The 7322-nt window shown below is 46.1% G+C and overlaps 1 pseudogene; it reads left to right on the forward strand.

Moving 5' to 3' along the window:
- The first annotated feature begins 1007 nt into the window (after nucleotides 1-1007).
- Nucleotides 1008-2581, forward strand: LOC116652620 (annotated as a pseudogene).
- The last annotated feature ends 4741 nt before the right edge of the window (nucleotides 2582-7322 follow it).

Raw genomic sequence — 7322 nt, forward strand, 5'->3', positions numbered from 1 at the left:
GCTGCAATGTGCAGCTTCAGTTGTTTCCAAGTCAGATACTGGTTCTCCGGGAGTTCCACTAAGGAAAGATACTGGGTTGACAATATTAGTCACAATTATTTCTACATCACCCTGCTCTACCAGGATGGCCTGGTATTTCAGGAATCTTTGGGGTGAGAGCCAATGTCCCCCTTTTGCCTCCAATACAGTAAACACTGTATGAGATATTAAAACTGGTATCCTTTGGCCCAATGTAGATTTAAAAGCTTCTTGAATATTAAGGACCAGTGCAGCCACCGCCCTCAGGCACCCTGGCCATCCCTTACTCACTTCCTTGGCAATTTGCAGCTCAGGGGTTTGGCAGATGACTTTTTTCCTGGCAGTCCTTAAGGTTCAAAGTCCAGCTGTAATCTCATTTCCCAAATATGTCACTTGCTGTTATAGTTATTTGTGCTTTCTGTAAACCAAGAAACTCAGCAAACTCACAGACCATTACACAGTTCTTTTTTGTTGCTGTGGCATCCAGGTACTGCAGAAAAGTTCCACTATAAAAGTCCTCCTTTCTGATTTCTGCTGTACTGTAAATCATTTCATTTACCTTTGGGAAATGTTCATTTAACTCCAGAACATGAAGCTTAGGGAGATCTTACTTTCTTCTCATTTCCTAATCATATCCCCAAACCATCCATATCCATATAATATATGGAATATTTTCATGGAGAATGAAAACTTTTCATAGTATAGTAGGAGTGTCTATAAGAATCGTCTGGACTTGTCATTATCTTCTGCACTCTGAGCAGGACTCAAAGCCCAGGAACAAAAGCAGATGTCCAACAGCAGCTCCATCAGCGAGTTCCCCGGCCATTGCAGACACGCGGCAGCTGCAGCTCCTGCACTTCTGGCTCTTCCTGGGCATCTACCTGGCTGCCCTCCTGGGCAACGGCCTCATCAGCACAGCCGTAGCCTGCGACCGCCCTGCACACCCCCATGTACTTCTTCCTCCTCAACCTGGCCCTCCTCGACCTGGGCGCATCTCCACCACTCTCCCCAAAGCCATGGCCAACACCCTCTGGGACAACAGGGCCATCTCCTACAGGATCTGCTGCACAGCTCTTTACCTTCTTCATGTCAGCAGAGTATTCCCTTCTCACCATCATGTCCTTTGATGACCGCTATGTTGCCATCTGCAAGCCCCTGCACTACGGGACCTTAATGGACAGCAGAGCTTGTGCCACCATGGCAGCAGCTGCCTGGGGCACTGGGGTTCTCAATTCTTTGTTGCACACTGCCAGTACATTTTCACTGCCTCTCTGCCAAGGCAATGTTGTGAACCAGTTTTTCTGTGAAATCCCCAAGATCCTCAAGCTCTCCTGCTCAGCCTCCTATCTTAAGGAAGTTGTGTTTATCTTTTTTAGTGCCAGTGTAGTCTTTGGGTGTTTTGTTTTCATAGTTTTCATAGTTGTGTCGTATGTGCAGATCTTCCTTGCCGTGCTGAGGATGCCCTCTGATCAGGGATAGCACAAAACTTTCTCCACATGCCTCCCTCACCTGGCCGTGGTCTCCTTATTTGTCAGCACTGGAATTTTTGCCAGCCTGAAGCCCCCGTCCATTTCCTCTCCACTCCTGGATCTGACAGTGGCACTTCTGTACTCCGTAGTTCCTCCAACAGTGAACCCTATTATCTACAGCATGAGGAACAGGGAGATCAAGCAGGCTCTCAGCAAACTGGTGCAATACGCACTATTCCAGCTTCCATAAAGTGCCCATCTTCCTCACACAACTCTCAGTGATGGTTCTTTATGTTCCATTATTTTTGTATTTTTGATTTTTTGTATTACTGTAATCTGCAAATAAGTTGCAGTTTATTTCACTACTTCTTTCCTACCTAATTTCCATTTTCTTACTTCAGGAGCTCAAAGAAACATGGAACCATATTCCGTGAATAGGTTAAGAGATTAATAATAAGCTTTAAAAATAGACTTTTCCTTCGCTCTTCTCTCTTCCTACCTTGTCTGGGTCTGGGGGAGGTACAGCCATGGACAGCAGCACAACGTGACCTTTTCAATCCTGGTCCATTTATACAGCCACAGTACTCTCAAGTCCTCTCTTTTCTGCAGGCCTTGTGTGTCTCACAACAGTTCTGTTGTCTCTACAGCAGCACTTCAGGACAGCAGTCAGTAGCCAGCAATATGAACGGCTGTGTCAGGGCTGGTCTCCTTGCTGGCACTGTCATGGAGTTATCTAGATCAGTCTGTGTCCACGACAGGGGGAGCAGTAGGCCCGTGGGCCCCATGGCCCCAAACAAATGGGAAGGGAAAAAGGAATGGGGGAGATGGGAGCTGGGCTCAAGGAAACAAACAGAGCAGCAGCAACGACCTAAGGAGGAAAACTTGTTTTACTAACTACTATATATGGAATACCAATAGGAAAAATGACAAAACCAAGACATTCCACCCTCTATTCTACATCACTATATCATGCTTAGAAAACATATCTGAATGCAAATAAACAGTAATTAAAATGCATTACGCACACAGTTCTTTATACATATATATATACACGGAATTACTGACTGCACTCCCCCAACATCAAATTCCCTTGTGGTACACATTGAACATCCCCATCTCTCTGCATCGCCCACCAAGCGCACCCAGGTCCCTGGGCAAAAACAGTTCCACGGACAGGTTTGCCCTTTCCAGAGGCTGGAAGAGCCCCAAAAGCTTTTCCCAACATATTCTTTACATGTACAACAGGGACCTCATCTCCCTCTGCAGTATACAGGGGGCTGGATTGGCTAGGACCATCACAATTGACAGATCCTCTAGTACTGACCAACCAAGTGGCTTCTGCCAAATGCTTTACCCAGTGCTTCAGTGTTCCACCTCCCATTGCTTTCAACATAGTTTTCAACAACCCATTGTATTGATCTCTTTTACCAGTAGCTGGTGCATGGTAGGGGATATGATAAATCCACACAATGCCATGATCTTTCGCCCAAGTATTTATAAGGGAATTTTTGAAAGTCATCCCGTTATCAGACTCTTCTTTCTGGGGTGCCATGCTGCCACAGGACTTGTTTCTCAAGACCCAATATGGTGTTAAATTCAACAGATTTAGTGGTCAGTGACTAATTCCAGACATGTGCTGAGTCCTCCCAGAAAGTGTTTGCTCAAAGAGGGCACTCATACAAGGACAGAATATCATAGAATCATAGAATCACCAAGGTTGGAAAAGACCTAAAAGATCATCCAGTCTGGCTGTTCACCTATCACCAACAGCTCCCACTAAACCATGTCCCTCAACGCAACATCCAATGATTCCTGGAACACCTCCAGGGTCGGTGAATCCACCCGTACCCTGGACAGTCCATTCCAGGTCCCAAAGTTCAGGATGTGGCATTTGGTCTTGGTGAACCTCATCCCATTGGCTTCAGCCCAGCTCTCCAGCCTGTCCAGATCCCTCAGTAGGGCCTTGCTAACTTCAGGCACATCCACACTCCCAGCCAATTTGGTGTAATTTGCAAACCTACATAGGATGCACTCAGTGCCCTCATTCAGGTCATCAATAAAGATACTAAAGAGAACTGGCCCCAGCACAGACCCCTGGGGAACACCAGGTAGGCACACAGGTGGGCATCCAGGCGGGTCTTGAATATCTCCAGAGAAGAAGACTCCCCAACCCCTTGGGCAGCCTGTTCCAGGGTTCCATCACCCTCACTGTAAAGATGTTCTTGCACACATTCATGCCGAACTTCCTATGCTCCAGTTTCTGTCCATGTCCCCTTGTCTTTTCTCCACACACTGCTGAAAAGAGCCCTGTCTCTCCACTTTGACCCCACACCTCAGATATGAGCACTGAAATGAGAGCAACCCCCTGCACCTTTCCCCTGCGAGCAGAGCATAGCAGAGCAGAGACACAGTCCCCATGTATCATGCAGTGTTATTCTGCTTGAAAACAGAAGAGGCCAGTCTTTCTCTATGCTCCTTCTGTGGCATACTCCAGAGTTCAAGGCACTGCAAAGCTATGGCACATCTATGTTCTTGCAATGATGACACCTTAGTATGCTCTGGGCTCGCATTTCAATTGCATCTAAATAAGTCTAGGGTCATACCAGTTGACGGGAAGCTGGCAAATGTTGTCTCATTGTAAGGAAGAGCAAGAAAGATGACAGGGGCAATTATGGACTTGTCAGTCTCACTCCAGTGCCTGGTAAAAATATGGAGAAAGTGATGGTGGGAGTTATGGAAAGCCATCTGAAGGACAATTCTGTCATTGGTTGCAGCCAACGCAAGTTCCGGAGGGGAAGGTCCTGTTTGACTATAGGTCTTCTTATGACAAGGTTAGTGAATTAGTTGACCAAGGGTAGACAGTTGATGTTATCCTTGAGGATTTCAGTAGAGCTTTCGAGACTATTTCTCACAGCACCCTTCTGGGCAGAATGTCCTGAATACGGCAGACAGAAACAGAATGTGGTGGGCGAGCTGTTGGCCAGTAGGTCAGCCCCAAAGAATTACAGTCAATGTGTTCCATCAGGCTGTTAGATGGTCACTATCAGGGTTCCGCAGGGTTCCATTATAAGGGCCACTTCTCATTCATGTTTTTGCAGATGATTTGCATGCAGGACTAGAAGATGTTCTGAGCAAGTCTGCTGATTAGACCAGTTTAGGAGGTGCTGCTGCCTCCACTGAGGGTGGAAAGGTCTTGCAGAGAGATGTGGACAAGTCAGAAGACTGGGTACCAGTTGGTACTAAGTACCAAAGGCAAACTTATAACAAGTGCCTGATTGTGCACCTGGGTAGGGGCAACCCTGGACATAAACATAGACTGGGTACGGGACACTGCAGAGAGGTCTGAGTGAAAAGGATTGGGGGTCCTGGTCAACATCAAATTGAACATGAGTCAGCAGTGTGTCCAGGCAGTCAGGAAGGCCAATGGTCCTTTGGAGTGCATCAAGCAATCTATTACCAGCTGGGTGAAAGAAAGGATTATCCCTCTTTGATCTGCACTGCTGCAGCATCACATGGAGCACTGAGTGAACTTCTGGGCACTGCAGAACATAAAGGACATCAAGCGATGGGAGGGTGTGCACAGAAGGGCACTAGAACTGAGAGATCTGAAGTTCACAGTTTCACTGTGATTGACTGCTTGTTCAGACGGGGCCCTTCTCACATCCCACATCCTGTGATGAGACACAGGGCACATGTGGGTTATGAACTTGACAGCATTTCTGCAACACATGCAGAGCCTGGGATCTTCCCTTCCCATGTCTTTCACTTAACATCATACAGACCTCCATCCTACTGCCCCAGGAAGAATCCTTAGTCAGCATGAGGTCCTCCTTGCCAAGGGTCTGGGGATCAGGGCTTGGCCTTACTACTTCATAAGACAAAGGAGGGGTTTCTCAGCATCAGAGCCACCATGCCAGAGCCTTTCGTGGCCTGTTGTCATATCTTCCAATTATCTGCTCTAACAAGTCCCTTGGGAAGCTTACTTGGTAATGGCCCTCAGTGGGCCCATTAATAATCCAAGAAACTTCACAGTTACTTCTCACTTTGTCTTGCTGAGTACTTTGTGCAAACTTCTCTCTGCACTGGAGACTGATGAACTCAACATCAAATGCACCCTGGGGCCCATTATAACTTAAGGAGCCTCTTGTGCCTTGTGCCTTCCTGTTATCTTCTTCAGGTTTTCAGGACTTGTTCAGCAAAATGGAGAGAGCTTAAGGAACAAGAATCCAAAATGCATTTATTGTCTATTTATTTATAGTTATGTTTATACAAGAAGTTAAAGAAGCACTTTGCATCTGATGTCAATCCAGGATGTCCCCTGTGAGTTCTATTCTGTTGCTGTGTGGACAAAGTTCCTCCTCAACCTCCCCACCCCTCTTCTACTCTCATTGGCCCCATGGGACTTGCATCACTTTTCCTCACATCACTCTTCTCTGTTGTCACCCGCTCAGTGTTAAACCTCCTTTGTACCAACTCCAACTAACTCTCCTCAGAGAACCAGCTGCACACGGTCAAGGAAAGAATTCTCTTTATTTATAGCCAACAAACAGAAGGAAAGGTGATGAAATTGATTGAACGGTAAAACACAATGATCAATTGCATGCCATGTCCAAGCTGAGTCTGTTGAGATTTGTCTTTCACAATATTTGTACAAGAAATGAGTTAGACAGAGATAGGAAAGGATAGATTGAATCACAGTGAAGGAGTTGACAACAGAGTCCAACAGACTTTAGGGGATGGAGCAAATTCCAGTAATCTCCCTGAAAGTCAGAAATCAGCCAGGTAGTTGGGAGGTATCTGATTGATCAAAGAGCAAATGATGGGGAAATCTGGAGGGCAGTAAGAGGGGCACATGTTCAGATGGCCTGCTGAAAACATGCCCTTAACAATAGCCATATTTATAGGAGTAATGGAGACAACTGGTGGATGAGTGACAGCAAATAGGCAGCAGGGTAGAGCAGCAGTGGATGCCGGCCTTTAGTCACAGGGCACTGGCATTGGCACCACTGTCTGTGTCTCTCATGATTTTGTAATTTTTGCTATTGGTGTTCCACATCATAACATCATGTGGAGCGCAGAGAATAACTACATGTGCCAGAGGACCTCAAGATCGGAGCAGGAAATACGTCACGGAAGTGACGCTCGCTCTCTCTCTCTCACTGCCTGGCAGTGGGTTTGGGTGTGCTTCTAAACCATGGTGCCTTCAATTTCAGAGTTGGCTTCTCAGTCTTTGAAGCCTCTCTTTCTTACTTATTTTTTTTTTTTTTTTTTTACCCCTATAATTCAAATGCCTTCAGGTACAGAGACACAGACAGTGGTGCCAATGTCATTGCCCTGCGACTAAAGCCCAGCGTCCACCGCTGCTCTTCCCTGCTGCCTAGTTGATGTCCCTCATTTTCCAGGTGTTTCCAGCTCTCCTAAATAAATGGCCTTAGTTAAGGGCATGTTTTCAACAGTTCATTTGGACACACGCTCCTGCCAATGCCCTCCAGATTTCCCCATCCTCTGCTCTTTGTTCAGTCAGATACCTCCCAATTATCTGTCTGATTTCTTACTTACAGGGACATTATTGGAATTTGCTCCATTCCTCAAAATGCTGATGGACTCTGTTGTCAAATCCTTCACTGTGATTCAATCTATCCTTTCCTATCTCTGTCTAAATAATTTCTTGAACAACTATTCCCTGTAAAATATAAAACTCAATAGACACAGCTTGGACATGCCATGCAGTTGATCACTGAGTTTTACTGTTCATTCAATTGCATCACCTTTCCTTCAGCTTGCTGGCCAAAAAAAAAAGGGGGGGGGAATTTTTTTCTTTTCCATGTGCAGCTG

This window comes from Coturnix japonica, unplaced genomic scaffold (genome assembly GCF_001577835.2).
Source record: "Coturnix japonica isolate 7356 unplaced genomic scaffold, Coturnix japonica 2.1 chrUnrandom473, whole genome shotgun sequence".
Classification (NCBI taxonomy): Eukaryota; Metazoa; Chordata; class Aves; order Galliformes; family Phasianidae; genus Coturnix; species Coturnix japonica.